Below are 16,381 nucleotides of genomic sequence, written 5' to 3' on the forward strand. Positions count from 1 at the left end.
GAGGAGAGAAACTATAAGCCAGTGCCTGAAGGAAACAAAGTAAAATTCTAGTGGGTGGAGTTTGGGCAGGAAAGCAGAAGAGAAACTATAGGCCAGTAAGAGACATCCACAAGGGGCCTCTGGAAACTAAGGAGGCTTTTGTGCCTGTGCTCAGTGAGTCAGTGAGTGCTTTTTATTCCTATCTCAGCTCTTCTCTGAGAAGCTAATCCCAAGTCTCTTCAAAATAATCAGTCCTTTGGAAAACTTAGGCTTCCTAAGCAATGCAATTTCACACACCCACCTTGTCTTGTTTCCTTACTAAAGAGCTGTCAAATGCAGAAGTACAGTACCCCCTTTACCCCTGTGAAGACCCCCACTGAGGACTCCCTTCAGGCAGCAGCATGACTTGCTCTTTACAGTCCACCAGCTGAAGTAGGGAATCTGGCCAGTCTGTCCTATTAGGTCATGTTAGAGGAAATGGCTCAACAAACCTGAAATCACTCAGGTGGTCAGTTAGAGAGGTGATCACAGAGTGGTCGTTCACTGATGCTGACATTCAGAAGCTGGATGCTATGTGGCAAAATGACACTTTTACTAAACAGCTTGAGAAAGAGTAAACTGTAGGAGGGTTGTTTGTTGAACAATGACATCTAATACTATTTAACATATAATCCTTAGGATCTTATAAAATGAAGCTGTAAAATTAGTTTTGTGTGTTAACACCAACTGGTTCTTTGTGTCAGACTGTTTCTAGATGTGTCTGTGTGGGTGTCGTTTCCAGATGCGATTAGAATTAGATCTGTGGACTCAGTAAAGTAGTTTGCTTTTTCCAGGGTGAGTGAGCATCGTCATTCAATTTGTTGAGGGATCTGGAAAGAACAAACATGTGGAAGAAGGAAGAATTTGTTCTTCCTGTTCCTGCCTGCCTACTTGAGCTGAGATGCAGCTCTTCTATTGCGTTTGGACTAGACTGTACTGTGGCCCCAAGCTTCGGACTTGGACTGAGTTACATAGATTTCCAGCTTGCAGACGGCAGGAATGGAATTTCTCATGGTGTGTAATTATGTGAGCCAATTCCTTACATTAAAGAATCTTCAAATAAATATTCATGATGACAATAGATATAGAAATAGGTATTCTGTTTCTCTGAAGTACCTTGAATAATACAGTAAAGAAAAAATGCTGTGTTTTTTCTGGGCAGAGGTGAACTATAATAAAGATAATGACACAGATAAGCAGCAATTACCAGAATGAGCCAAACAGTGATATTTTGGGTTTTTTTTTTAAATATTGAGTTGTATGAACTGTTTAAAATTTTGGATATTAACCCAGTATTCTTTATCTCAGTTGCAAATTATCTCCCATTCAGTATATCTTCATTTTGTCAAATGTTTCTTTCACTGTGTAAATGCTTTTAATTCAGTCCTATTTGTTTACTTCTGCTTTTATTCCTTTGCCTTTGGATATAAATCCAAAAATATATTGCTGTGATTTATGTGAAACAGTGTCTAATTATGTTCTCTTCTATGAGCTTTATGGTTTCAGGACTTACATTTAGGCCTTTAATCTATCTTGAGTTTACCTTTGTATATGGTGGGAGGAAGTGTTCGGTTCTCATCTCATGTGTGCAGTTATACAGTTTTCCCAGCACCAGTAACTGAGGAGCTTCCAGGCACCTTCTTCAGTCTTTAACCAAGAAAAGAACATGTGACGGGGAAAAACTTATAAGTGTCATATTCTTTTCAGGAAAGGGCTTCACTTCTGGGGCCAGTGAAAGTCACTCATTCATGGCTAACTCTTTGCAACCTCAGGGACTGTAGCCTGGCAGGCTTCTCTGTCCATGGAATTCTCCAGGCCAGAATACTGGAGTGGGTAGCCATTCCCTTCTCTGGTGCATCTTCCCAATCGAACCAAGGTCTCCTGCATTGCAGTTGGATTCTTTACCAGCTGAGTTACCAGGGAAATCCAGGGGTCCCTGATAAAAGGGAATGCCCCTCTGTGTGCAGATCTTTTCTGTTGTATACAAAAATCCAGCTCCTCAGTTTCTCATAACTAGGTACTTCCTCCTGAACTGGAGAACTGAGCATTCCAGTAAATGAAACAGCATCAGTGGCCCTGGAGGGTCATTTGTCAATAATTCAAGACTACAGAATTTTCCTCATGAGTCAGAATCCCAGTCATTGTAGCAATGGGAAGATAGGAAGACAGAGATGAAGGAAGTATTTAAAAGACCAATTTTCCCTTGTTTCCCAGGGTGAGTGCTAAGACATGGATGTGTGCATACACACACAGACACAAAACTGGGAAAATTCCTCTTTGGAAACCTTGTCAAATCAAAGTTCATCCAAAGGTAGGAGGTTGAGAATTCTTTGGGACAAATATGGATAAGAGAAAATACACTGGATCCACTTTTTAAAGAAAATAACTTTGACTCCATAGGGATTAAAAATTCCAAAAGACATGGGGATTCCACCAAGCCCTGAATGAATATCCAGTGCAGAAGTGATTCCCCTCTTCTCTTACTGAAGGAAGATATCATACTTTTTCCTTCATTCCCGAGAACTTTTAACTCATTAAAAGAGTAAGGCCGACCAGGACACACAAATACCTGCCTAAAGCAGTGTTAAGAAATCTTACAATTATACCTCTGAGTCTTAATGTATCACTGTGAATGGTAACTTTGGGCCAAACAGAGCCTAAATTGAAATTTGAATTCAAAGAAATAGAATTATTGTACAATTTTTTGAAAAAATAAAATAAGGCATTATCCAGAAACATTTATTTTACAATTAGGTAAGATTTAAATAAAATTGCAATTCTTTCATCAGTGTGTTCTGTTTCTAAAACATAGAAAGGGTCATCATGTTGAATATAAGCTAATATTTATTCTGAAAATGACTTATTTTAGTCACAATGAGAGGGAAGCAGAAAATGAATAAACATTATATAGAGTACCACTTTTGAGCTAGAAGGTACAGAAGTTATTACAACTGTTGTATTGTTTAGTACACATAATGATAACTAGGTAAATTCTGTATATATATATTTTTTGCAAATAAGATCCTGGATCTCATAGAATCTAGTTTACTTAGGTTTTCTCTAGTGGCTCAGTTAGTAAAGAATATGTTTACTGAATAAGAGCAAGTATGTAGCAATTCTGAAATTATTATAAAAAAAATGTAATCCCACAAACACAAAGAGACACACATGCCTAGGCACACATGCTTTTCCATGACAGGCAGAGCTGGAATAGTCTTGACAGCAGCACAAAGGTGATCTAGGATCTGGAAAATGATGCATCAGTGCAAAGAATCCTTGTGTCCCTGAAAGCACAAACCTGTTTAATGAGACACTGACACAGGTTATATTTTTTGGTATTCAATAGGTCAAATACTTGTTATTGAGACACTTAGATGCTTCTCACTTAGTATCGTTTTGTTGTCGTTCAGTTGTTCAATCATGTCCGACTCCACGATTCTATGGACTGCAGCATACCAGGCTTCCTGTCCTTCAGCATCTCCCGGAGTTTGCTCAAACTCATGTCCATCGAGTCAGTGATGACATCCAGCCATCTCATCCTCTGTCATCCCCTTCTCCTCCCGCCCTCAATCTTTCCCACCATCAGGGTCTTTCCAAGGAGAAAATATCATTTATCATCTGACAATAATATTATGTATGGTGCAGTTTTTATATTGTGATTACATTAATAAAATAAACACAGCAGTTAAGGATGTTATTCTAGGTCACACTGCTAATATGTGAAGACAGTTCTGAAATAAGACACTCCGGGCATAACACTTCCACTCAGGTTTGCAGAACCTGACTCCTGGGTGTTTGAGACATATTAGTGTGTGTCAAGAGTCCCCATGCCTTCAAAGTCTACTCCCTAAAAGGGTGGGTGTCAAAATACCCTGAGATTTCATGATACCTGGGAATAATTACAAACTCCGGGAAAAGATGACATTATGAATACTAAATGAAGAGTGGTCTGAATTTCATGTGCTTGTAAAGATCTTAATCCTGCCATATAGGTGTGCAAATACAAACACAAAGATGTTGTCTTTCCATTCTGGCTCCTTGAGTATGTGACCAAATGGATCAATGATTTGCAGCAAGGCAAAAATATTCCTTAAAATTCAAGTCTGTTTCTAAAAATTTATACAAAAAGATACTGGCTCTCTTCTATACTCAGGGGGAAATTGAAGTGTAAGGGAATTGTCTCCAATTCTAGGTCTCTGGCAGGTAAAGAAGATTCAACTTTCCCATAAGTCAAGCATCTACTAAATACGGGAACCTGAGTTGCATGAGAATAAGAGTGAAAGTCGCTCAGTCGTGTCTGACTCTCTGCAACCCCATGGGCTACACAGTCCATGGAATTCTCCAGGCCAGAATACTGGAGTGGGTAGCCTTTCCTTTTTCCAGGGGATCTTCCGGGCCCAGGGATTGACAGGACTCTAGCATTGCAGGCAGATTCTTTACCAGCTGAGCCACAAGGGAAGCCCAAGAATACTGGAGTGGGTACCCTCCAGAGGGTACCCTCCCTTCTGCAGCAGATCTTCCTGACCCGGAAATTGAATCGGGTTCTTCTGCATTGCAAGATGATCCTTTACCAATGGAGCTATGAGGGAAGGGGGCTGCAGGGCACAAAGCAACCTTAGTGACAACACCAGAAAGACCACAGCAACACAGAAGAGATGGAAACTTTGCCTTCATTTTTCTCAGGTCTCAAATGCAGGTCTCAGTTTTACCTGCAGCATCTCGTTTTTTGGTTCCTGCAAATGATGCTCCACATCTGAGATGAGATCTCTCGCCAACTGGCTCTGCTGGACCAGCTCATTCTCAGAGTCAGCCAGGTTACATAGACCAACCTCCTCCTCAGTCTTCAGATTTTGCCGTTCCTTCAACTCCTCACTGTTCAGGATCTCTCTCAGGTTTTAAAAATCTGCCTGGATATTTTCTCTCTCGTGTTGTATTTCATTCTTCAGGACTGAGGGAAAGAGGAGGAGGAAAGCAATGCTTGAGGAAACTGACTTTTCCTGTTTTTTTCTGTCACTTTTCAAAGGTTTCCCTAGTAGCTAAGTTGGTAAAGAATCAGCCTACAATGCAGGAGACCCGGATTCGATTCCTGGGTCAGGAAGAGCCCCTGGAGAAGGAAATGCCACCCTACTGGGGTCCAGCCCAGGTTGGATCCAGGGATACCCTCAGGATTACAGCTTTGGCGATTTAAAGGGATAGCGTCAGTGGAGAGACTCAGAGGCCTAATTATAATTGGTTTACTTGGGAAATCAATATACCCCCACGCTCCAATTACTTTGGCCTAAAGAAAGAGTAGAGACAAAAGGAAAGAAAAGGAGACGAGAAAGAACGGCACGGGGAGACCAAGCTTAGTGAGCAGGGTCCGTAGCTTTATTTCTAGCAGGGACTTTTATACCTCAAGTTGTACATAGAAGATAATGGGGGATGCAAAAGTCATGTAAGTTCAGCAGACCTTAATCATTATCGCAAGGCTTTGGGTGATTTACATCATCTTCTGGTCAGGAGACCTGCTAACATTTTTCTTCTGATAAGAATTAGTCCACCAGAAAAACTTATTTTCTCCAAAGGTGACTTTTCTTAGAGTTTAATACCACTCCCCGAAAGCACTAAACAGAGTTGCATTCCTATAGGGCAAGAGTGTCATGGGGGTAATTAAGGAAAGAATTTATTAGCTTAGGGGTCCAACGTTATTATTAACATTAAAGCTTCTACTTATATTTCTTATATATCAACTATATTAATCAATACACTCCCAGAACACAGTGGGTAAGAAATATGGAAACTTGGCAGCAGGCATTAACTCAACAAAGAAATCTTCTATCAGTTCTATTTTAACAATTTTCTAACTCCCTGAGAGGCTCTGCATTGTAAGAGTAACTAAGTCTCCTTGTGCCTCATATGGCTGGGAGGCCATAAACAATCATATGCATAGCTGTAGGAGTCTGGAAATCTGTTAGGCAGGTTAGAAAGTTTTCTGAGGGAAACATAATTGAAACACACCTTATTATACCCTGGAGACTTATTAACTAGAACTTTAAGTTGCTTTTCTTACAGAGAAAAGTGGTTAGGGATAGCCCCTCGTGACTGTCAGAGGAGTTGGTGAATGTCATGAAGCAGTAAAACAGACAGGCTCAGGTTTTGGGGTAGACACTCAGGCAGGCCCAGAGGGGCACCCCTCGAGTTCTGGCTCACCTTGCCCACCAGATCTCTCCCACATGACCTTGTCATGGGCTGGGGACTCCCGTGCTGGCTCCCGGTACCACCCCACTCCAGTATTCTCGCCTGGAGAATCCCGTGGACAGATGAGCCTGGCAGGCTACACAGTCCATAGGGTCTCAAGAGTCAGACATGGCTTAGCGACTAAACCACTACCACCATCACATTTCAAATTAATGGCCTCAAGTCTGCATTACCGAGGCTAACCCTCAGCCAAAATGGGATCCTCATGAGTATAGCTCAGCCACCACACATCTGTCCAGGATACTCATGCCTCCCTGCATTACTCTGAACCCCTCCCTCCTTCCTTTGCCAAAAAGTTGAACACTGAGGACAGAGCCATGAGCCATTGCCAGATGGATTCCAAGAAGAGTTAAAGGCTAATAAACATGGCAGGAATGGAATGTGAAATTCACCAGTTTTCCTCACCAGAAAGTCACTCTGTATGAATACCTCCCTTCCAATATCTGTATTCATTTGTGATATATTCCCTATTCAGCACCCACTCCTATCAGGGAAATGGTGAAGAAGAGGACTAGTCAAATGACTAACTGTCAGGGAAAAAAGAAGAAGTCAGCTACTTGTGATCAACTCAAGGTCTGCTCAGATATCTAACTCCTTCAGGAAGTGCCTCCTCCTACCTTCCAGGTATTAATCTCTCCTCTGATTTGAACTTTCAGTTTCTCAGCTTCCTGCTGCTCCTTCCTCAGCCTCTTCAAAAATTCCTGGAGTTTCCACTGTGAATAAAGAATCACATCAGAGTCAAGCTATGGTTTTCTCAACATCAATGTAGAAAATAAATGGTGGAGAAATGAAGATGTTTTCCAAAGAGACTTTACAGAACTGAGAACAGCAATTAGAATCCATGACTTTGGGGGAAAAAAATGAGGTAGGGTATGTGTTCTTTACAACTCAAGCAATAGAAGTCACCATACACTTGCCAAGAGAAGACTGGTGCTCTTTGTTCTAGGAGAAACCTGATCCTGTAGCAAGGAAACAATTTCTATCTCTTCCACCTAGTGTTCTAGTTACCCTCCTGTTGAAAGGGGTAATGTTCTCTTGAACATCAGATCTCTACCTATTAGCACAAGATATATGAATGTCTACTTCTGGCTAAGTGTCTGTGTGTAGGGTTGAAGTGTCTAAGTGTTGGTCACTCTCAGACATGTCAGACTCTTTGCAACCCCATGGACTATAGCCTGCCAGGCTTGTCTGTCCATGGAATTCTCCAGGCAAGAATACTGAAGAGGGATCTTCCCAACACAGGAATGGAATCCAATTTCCTGCATCTCAGGCAGATTCTTTACTGTCTGAGCCGTGTATAGGGTTATTACTCTATAATTGGAGGAATGCACTGAAATGTCCCTCAGACATCAGAAAGTGAGCATATGAAGAAAAGAGATCACAAGCCCCAGGTTCATGGTGAGCATGTAATCAAAGTCCAGTGCAAAGTAGACATTTCCCCTCAAGTACCATTTCTGACTTGTCTTTCCTCCATTCTGGTCTCTTACCTGGTACTTCTGGGCAACCTCTTCCATGAGGAATGTGTGGTGACCATGGTGTTCCTGTGACCACTTGCAAAGCCAGCAAATGACCTTGCCATCCTCCTCACAGAAGAACAGGACTTTCTCTCCATGGCACAGACAGATTTCTCTCTTGCTCCTCCAGGTTCACCTTGACTTCCCTGAGCCACTCCACTATGCTGGCCAGGTGCCAGTGAGGCCGCAGGTTCGCAGGTTCATACTTGATTCTGAATACAGGGCACCTTCTCTCCCCTTCTAGGCCAATCACGGACTCCTTGTTGTTTGCAATGTTGCAGGCTTGACAGAAGCTGTGGCCACAGTCAAGGCTCAAGGGTTCTGTCAGAAGCTCCAGGCAAATGGGGCAGATGAACTTCTCCTGTAAGTTCACTGATTTTCCTGAAGCCATGGCAACTTGTCCCCTCCTCCTACCTGTCCTGAATTCTGAGGATTCTCTTGTTCACAGATCTTTGCATTATTGGGAAAGATAAAAGAGGCAGAGTAAAAAGAGGTAGAAATACATGATAATAATTGCTTATAAATTTAATAAAGGCCAAGAAGTATGGAGGACCTAAAAGAAACCATAGAGAAACACGGGAAAGGGAAAACAATGGAAACAAGGGACCTGACCAAAACGACATTTCATCATAATTTTAAGCACTTTACTATCAGTTCTTGATTCATATCATATCAAATTCCATCCTTATCTGTGCAGTGATTCTTGCTATTTAAATTTTACCAAAGGAAAGTTGCCTGGATACTTTTTCTACTAAGATACTTGTATGATGCACCATCCATCCTGCTTTTTCTTTCCAGTGCCCAGGAAGCATTCTTAATATCAAAAGACTGAAACCACTTAAAGCCATTGGGCTTTTATATCCACTCTTCTCTCAGCACCGGATGCTGCCACTGACATCCATATGACTCTCTCTTATAGTTCAGTAAACTGTCTTCTGACAGTCTCTGATCATAAAGACCTGCTCTATCTAAATTATTTATAGTGTAACCATGCCATCATTTGCTATGCACTGACAATGATTTCCCATATCATCATGACCTAATATATGACAATGTGTTTGTATGTATAAGAACAAACCCTTCATCTGATGTGTAAATGGAGACAATGACTTACAAAGATCATGTGTATTCAATACACAGAATGAGGTTGAACTTAATATGTTAGGGGAACTCCTTCAGAGACCTGTCTCCTATCCCACTGAGTGAAATGAAAGAAAAGAAACTTCACGGACCCAGTTAATACTCAGAGCAATCAGTGAACTCTGCTAGGTTTTGTCTATATAAATAGTGATTCCACCTTGGCCTAAAAAAATTCATTGAATTATACAAGTCTGATATTTAAAAGCATATAAACTTAGATGAAATGAATCTTTGAGAAAAAACATCTCAAAATATTAGTCCAGGTCTTTAAACTAATTATCATTGATGAATTATGTGCTGGTAGTAGGGCTAATATCTGTATGAAGTAAGATTAGTGTAAAAGGAGGACTTAAATCCAAGATGACAGAGGAATAGGTGGATGTGAAGCACATCTCTCTCCATGGATACATCAGGAATACACCTCTAGACACAGAAGATCTTGCAGAACACCAGCTAAGAATGGACAGAAATACCTGACCACCAGAAAAGAATATATAAAACCATGCAAAACTCGATAGTACAAAGCAAGAAGGGTGAAAAAGAGGAGAGTAGGACTGGATTTACCTCTGGAGGGTGGAGGAACTGAAGCAGGGGTCAGATCCACACATTGGGACAACTGTTTTGGGTAGAGGTGAAGCAGTTTGGGTTGAGGCTGTTGGAGAGTGAAGCAGCTGATCTGTGGCAGTCTGAATGGAATAATAATCACATAGACAACACTTGCTGCAGCCATATATACTCCAGAGAGGGAACAAGTCCCCCAGGAAGTACAGCAGCTGGGAGCTGGAGCATAGAGATTGGAGAGCAATCCCAGGGCAAGGTTTGCTGTTGACTGCAGGGAGACAGCCCAAGGGGACTGGTGGGAGGAGAAGCCATGGGAAATGTTTGTGAAGGAAAGCCAAGCAAACATGGAGTCAGGGTGATACTGCTGAGTCACACACAGGAGATAGAGCCATGTCCATAGCCGGTCTCTCTCCGCAGGTCATCACTGGACAGTGGGGACCTGTCCAGAGAGAGACAAAAACAGAAAGACCCCAGAGAGAGTGGCCCTTTAAGTGCCTGATGCACCAAGCAGCAGAGAAGGACCCCAGTCAGGGTGGCCCTTTAAGTGCTTGATGTGCTGAGAAACAGAAAAGGCCTCCAAAGTGGGGGAGGGTCCTGCAAGTGCCTGAGGTACCAAGAAACAGAGAAGAACCCCAACTGGAGCTGGGGGGGAGTCCTGTAAATGCCTGAATGGGTCAAGCAAGAGAGAAGGCCTAGCCAAAGAGGCCCTCTAATTGCCAGCTGCCAGAGGCTTAACTGGTGACTCAGACGGTAGTGTCTGCCTGCAATGTGGGAGATCTGGGTGCGATCCCTGGGTCAGGAAGATCCCCTGGAGAAGGAAATGCCAACCCACTGCAGTACCCTTGCCTGGAAAATCCCATGGATGGAGGAACCTGATAGGCTACGGTCCATAGAGTCGCAAAGAGCAGGACATGACTGAGCGACTTCTCTTAGAGGCTAGGAAAAGACTCTAATAGGACTGTAGCTCTTGCGGCTGAAGCAGTTGGTGTCCCTGCGCACTTGACAACACCAGAGTTCCCACGATCCAAGTAGCTGTGTCGCCTCCATGCTCAATCCTCACCAGGGCGGAGCTGCCAGAAGCAAGTTGTGGGCCTCCTTGGTGGCTCAGACAGTAAAGAATCTGCCTGTATTGCAGGAAACATGGGTTTGATCCCTGGTTCAGGAAGATCCCCTGGAGAAGGGAATGGCAATTCATTCCAGTATTCTTGCCTGAAAAACTCCGTGGAGAGAGGAACCCGGCAAAACCCTAATAGCACCATATCTTCTGTGACAGTTGCCACTGGTACCTCTATGTATCCAGCATCGCCATGGGTCCAAGCTCCTGTGCCACCCCCTCGAATGATCCCCACTTGGACAGAGCAGCCAGAGGCTAGGAAAAACCCTAAGGGCCCCTTATTCCCTGTTGTCCTAGCCGCTGGTTCCTCTTAGTACCTGGGACTGCCAGGGGCCCTGCGATCCAAGCAGTTGCACTGCCTCCATACCAAGTCCTCCCTGGGGCAAACCCAAGTCCTCCAGAGCAGCCTCAGGAGCAAAGCCCTATAGACCACTCACATGCAGAGGTGCAGATAAAACCACTGTTGAAACCCAGGGGTAGTGTGGCTAAGGAAGAGAACCCAAAACCTTCCCACCAGTGGTACAAGCTGCAGATTAAATTCACACGGTCAACTAGGCAGACTTTGTGTCTATGGAATATATATAAGGACAATGAGAGGTCCTGCAAAAGAAAACGCACTAGCACAGGCCGATGCAGACATTAGAGGCAAGAAAATGCAGGAGTAGGGCCAGATTAGAATCAGGTCTAGAGACTAACCCAGTATTGGAGGGCACCCTAGGGAGGTGAGGTGGACTATGACTCATAGCGAGGGAAAAGACACTGCAGGTGATATCCAAGAAAAGCATTTATTATTCTTATATTTTAACTTGTTCTATCATTGTTTCTAGATTTTTTTCTCTTCTCCTTTTTTTCCCTCTGTTGCTATAGTTGTTGATTTTATTAATGCTAATAAATCTATGTACACATTGGAGAATTTTTGTTGTTGTTAATCAGACCTCTTATTTCCTTTAAATATGTCTGCCTCTACAATGGCAACCCACTCCAGTACTCTTGCCTAGAAAATCCCATGGATGGAGGAGCTTGGTAGGCTGCAGTCCATGGGGTCACCAAGTGTCGGACGCGACTGAGCGACTTTATTGTCACTTTTCACTTTCATGCATTGGAGAAGGAAATGGCAACCCACTCCAGTATTCTTGCCTGGAGAATCCCAGGGACGGGGGAGCCCGGTGGGCTGCTGTCTATGGGGTCGCACAGAATCGGACATGACTGAAGCGACTTAGCAGCAGCAGCAGCCTCTACATTGGCCTTTTGCTGTTGTGAAGGTTTTTCCTCCCATTTTTTTAATTAAAAAAATGTATTATTATTATTTTTCTACATATATTTTTTGTTTGCTTTTCTTATTTTCCTGTTGTAGTTATTCTTTAGTATATATTAATCTCCTTTGCTGCTAAGTCACTTCAGTCCTGTCCGACTCTGTGCCACCCCATAGACGGCAGCCCACCAGGCTCCCCTGTCCCTGGGATTCTCCAGGCAAGAGTACTGGAGTGGCTTGCCATTGCCTTCTTCGTTAATCTCCTTTACCTACTTCTATTTAAGTTTTCTTTTCTTTCCTTCTTTCTTTTCTCTCTTTTTCTCACCATGTTTATTAGTCTGTTTTGCTTTCATTGCTTTATTCCCCAGCTGGCATATTGCTTAATTTTGTTTTCCAGATTATGTTTTTGTTTTGTTTTTAACTGGTTGATATCATTTTTGCTTTCCTTTGCTCACCAGATGAATCTCTTCTACTTTCTTCTTCTTTTTTTTTTTTTGACTGTTTTGGTTTTGGCTATGTGTGTATGTCAGTGTACACATATAAAGTTCAAACAGGAAATTTATAGACAGAATTTTCTTCTTTTGTGATTGCAGTAAAACTGTTTCTGCTAAGTACAATAAAACCATAAATTATGGATACTGTATGGAAAGAGTCTTTTTTTCCTAAAGAGAACTGTAAAGTGAAATTGTGCTTTATTTCCAAGGTAGTCATCTACTATTATTTAATATAAATTCCTTGCAATGCTAGTAAAATAAAACCTGAAACAGTAAACTAACAAATCGTTTCTAAGACCCTATAGTAACTGGCCTGACAGAGGTGAAGTGTATGAGCTCAGAAGACAAGGGTCTAAAACCGACTATGGCAGAGAGGGAACAAGGAATACATAGCAGAGAGGAGAATCTCCAAAGTCAGCCTTGATGAAGAAAGATTTAGTTAGAAAGGGGAAACTCCTGGTGAGGAAAGAGATTTGACTTGTGTCTGTATTTGAGTCACTGAGTCTGGAAGATCCCTTGCGAAGGGAATGGCAACACACTCTAGTATTCTTGCCTGAAGAATTCCATGGACGGAGGAGCCTGGTGGGCTCCAGTCCATAGAATCACAAAGAACTGGACTTGACTAAGTGACTGACACTTTCCAATTTCACATTCTATGCCTAAGTACAGTGGGTACAGCTGGACATTCTATAAGGAGGAAGGGAAATAAATGTGGAGGCTGTTCTAACTTATTTCCATTTTGGGTCTAATGATGTGGATATAATTATAGTTCTCTGACATCTTTTTATATCATGAACACCAATCAAGTAAGAAGATTTTAAAAGTGAAAGTTAGATGTCACTGTTACTAGAAGTTAGATGCTTCCAGATGTCACTTTTAGAAATTTTTCCCAGGTGCTCATCTTGCTCCTGATCTCTCAGCTGAGCTGGTTCTGAATGGCAAACCCAGCTCATAGAGAAGCTTGAGCAGGATAGGGATGTAAGGAAGTGCAGTAGTTCCATGTCTGGACCAGTGAATACCACAGAGGAGAGCCTACCAGTTGTCACATCATCAGGCTCCTGAGCATGGACAAGCCTATGGAATGAGAATTTATTGATATGGTCATGCAGAAATACTACAGTGATACCCTGATAGAGATTAAAATAACAGGACTCAAGACCCCTTGGCCTTTGTTCTTGTTGGTAGAAGGGATTTTCTATCTCTTGAAAAATCAGGGATCCTGACTGACCTCAGCAAGGTGCAATTGAAACTTAACAGAATGGGAAGTAGTTGTGGGTAGATTTTAGTCTTGAGAAATAAATAGACCCTCCAAGGAACAAACCAAGCCTTTCTCTTCTTCCAACCCCCCTTCTCCTAAGACTTCCCCTCCCCCAGACTGCTCTTCAGTCAGCACTCTGAGCAGGAAGCCTGCAGGCTAGGCCATTTCCCCTTTTAGAACAGCTTCCAGATATCTAATTAAACTCACTCAAGCAGATTTCATGTTTTTCTTCTGTGTCTCTCAGACTCTGCCCTCTAGAAACCACTCGGCCAGCCTCACATCCCAACGGAGAAGTTGTGATTCCTTGGAGAGGGGTTAAGACAGGCCCTGGGCAGGTGTGTTCAGGATTCACTCACCTCACCAGAGGCCTGACCTCCACTATGATGATCCGAAGTAGAAGATGAGGGGAAATGAAAATTAAATTCCAGGAGGTGGAGTTTGGACAGGAAAGGAGTAGAGAAATTATAGACCAATAAGAGGTGTCCACATAGAGCTTTTGGGAAGTGACAAGGCTTTTGTGCCTGAGTTTGCTGGGTCAGTGAGTGCATTTTATTCCTATCTCAGCTCTTCTCCTGGAAGCTGTTCTCTTGTTTCTTCAAACTAACCCATCCTTTGGAAAACTAGGCTTCCTGAGCAATGTAATTTTACAGACCCACCTTACCTCATTTCCTTACAAATGTGCTATCAAGAGGAGGGAGTAAAGTACCCCCTTTTCCCCAGTGAGGACCCACACTGAGGGCTCCCTTGAGGCAGCAACACTGGCATGCTCTCCCCTGGCCTGTGTCCACCAGCTGAAGTAAGTGAATGTGGACAGTCTGTCCTATTAGGTCATGTTAGAGGAAATGGCTCAACAAATCTGAAATCACGGAGGTGGTCAGTCAGAGGGGTGATCACAGAATGGTAGTTCACTGATGCTGACTTTCAGAAGTTGGGTGCGATATGGCCAAAATGACACTTTTCTAATAGACTAAGAAGATGCAAGTATGTGAAGTATCATTTATTGCATAGTCATCTAATACTATATAGATGACATATAGTAGATGACATATAATTCCTAATTAGAAAATTAGTGAGATGGTTAATTTATGTGTCAACTTGACTGGTCACTAGGTGACCAGATTAGGCATTCTTTCTGGGTGTGTCTGTGTGGGTTTTGTCTCCAGATGAGATTAGAATTGGATGTGTTCTTGGTAAAGTAGTTTGTTTTTCCCAATGTGGGTGGACATTATCCAATCTGTTGTGGGCCTGCAAAGAACAAAGATCTTCCCTGTAGCTCAGATGGTAAAGAATCTGCCTACAAAGCAGGACACTTGGGTTTGATCCCTGGGTCAGGAAGATCTTCTGGAGAAGGGAATGGCAATCCACTCCAGTGTTCTTGCCTGGAGAATCCCATAGACAGAGGTGGGCTATAGTTCGTAAGGTCGCAAAGAGCTGAACACTACTGAGCGACTAACACTGCTACTACTACTGCAAAGAACAAAAATTTTGTGTGAGATAATGTTTAATTCTCATTTTCTCACATGTAACTGTCCTATTTTCTCAGCACCAATTACTGAAGAGGTTCTGGGACACCTACTTTGTCCTTTCTCTGAGAAGAGAATATCTGACTGGAAGCTACTTATCAATGTTATATACTTTCAGCAGAGGGCTTTATTTCTGGGGCCAGGAGCCACTACTAGAAAGTGAATGCTCCTCAGGGTGCAGATCTTTTCTTTTTAAATACAAAAATTCAGGTCTTCATTTTCTTTTAACTAATTGCTTCATCCTGAACTGGCTTCCAGTAAGTGAAAAGTTATCAAGGACCCTGGAGAGTCATTTGTCAATAATTAAAGAGTACAGATTTTTCCTAGTGTATCAGAGCATCAGTCATTGTAGCAATGGGATGTAAGGAAGGCAAAGGATAAATTTAAAAGACCAGTTTCCCCCTCTTTCCAAGGATGAGTGTTAAGATGTGGATGTGTGCATACACACCAGAGAGACAGAAACTGAAAAAAAAAAATTATCCTTAGACTCCCTTGTGAATTCAAAGATTGCCCAAAGGTAAAGAAGCTGGGAATTTGGGGGAACTAGCAGAGATGAGAGCAGGTACCCTTGATCCACTTTGGCATTTGTTTTTAAACTTTAACTCCATTGGAGGCTGAATTGGGATTAAAAATTCTAAAGACTTGGGGATCCCATCAAACCCTGAATGAACATCCCCTGCAGAAATAATTCACCTCTCATCTCACTAAAGGAAGATAACACAACTTTTTCCTCATTCCTGACAGCTTGCGTCTCACTGCAAAACTAAAATTGACCAGGGCACACAAAACACCTACCTACATCATTGTTAAGAAATTCCACAATTATACTTCTGAGTCCTAATGTATCACAATAAATGATAGCTTTGTAAAGCTGGGGGAAATGAAAGTGAAAGTTGCTCAGTTGTGTCCAACTCTGTGATATATAACTATACAGTTATACAGTCCATGGAATTCTCTAGGCCAGTCCATGGAATTCTCTAGGCCAGAATACTGGAGTGGGTAGCCTTTCCCTTCTCCAGGTGATCTTCCCAACCCCAGGATCAAACCCAGGTCTCCTGCATTACAGGCGGATTCTAAGCTGGGGAAACAGAACCCAAATTGAAATCTAATTTCAAGGAAAAAGGATCAGTGCAGAATTTTTTTAAAAAATAAAATGAAGCAGCTACACAGGAACATTTTACAATTAGGCAAAATTTAAATAAAATGTCATTCTTTAATTTATTGTATTTCTTAAAACTGGAAGGGTAATAATGTTGAAAATAAAGCAGTA

The 16,381-nt window shown here is 42.3% G+C and overlaps 1 pseudogene; it reads right to left on the bottom strand.

The window, feature by feature from the left end:
- Positions 1-4,445: 4,445 nt before the first annotated feature.
- LOC133226742 (tripartite motif-containing protein 5-like) lies at positions 4,446-16,305 on the bottom strand (annotated as a pseudogene).
- Positions 16,306-16,381: the final 76 nt, after the last annotated feature.

This window comes from Bos javanicus, chromosome 15, assembly GCF_032452875.1.
Source record: "Bos javanicus breed banteng chromosome 15, ARS-OSU_banteng_1.0, whole genome shotgun sequence".
NCBI classification, from domain to species: domain Eukaryota; kingdom Metazoa; phylum Chordata; class Mammalia; order Artiodactyla; family Bovidae; genus Bos; species Bos javanicus.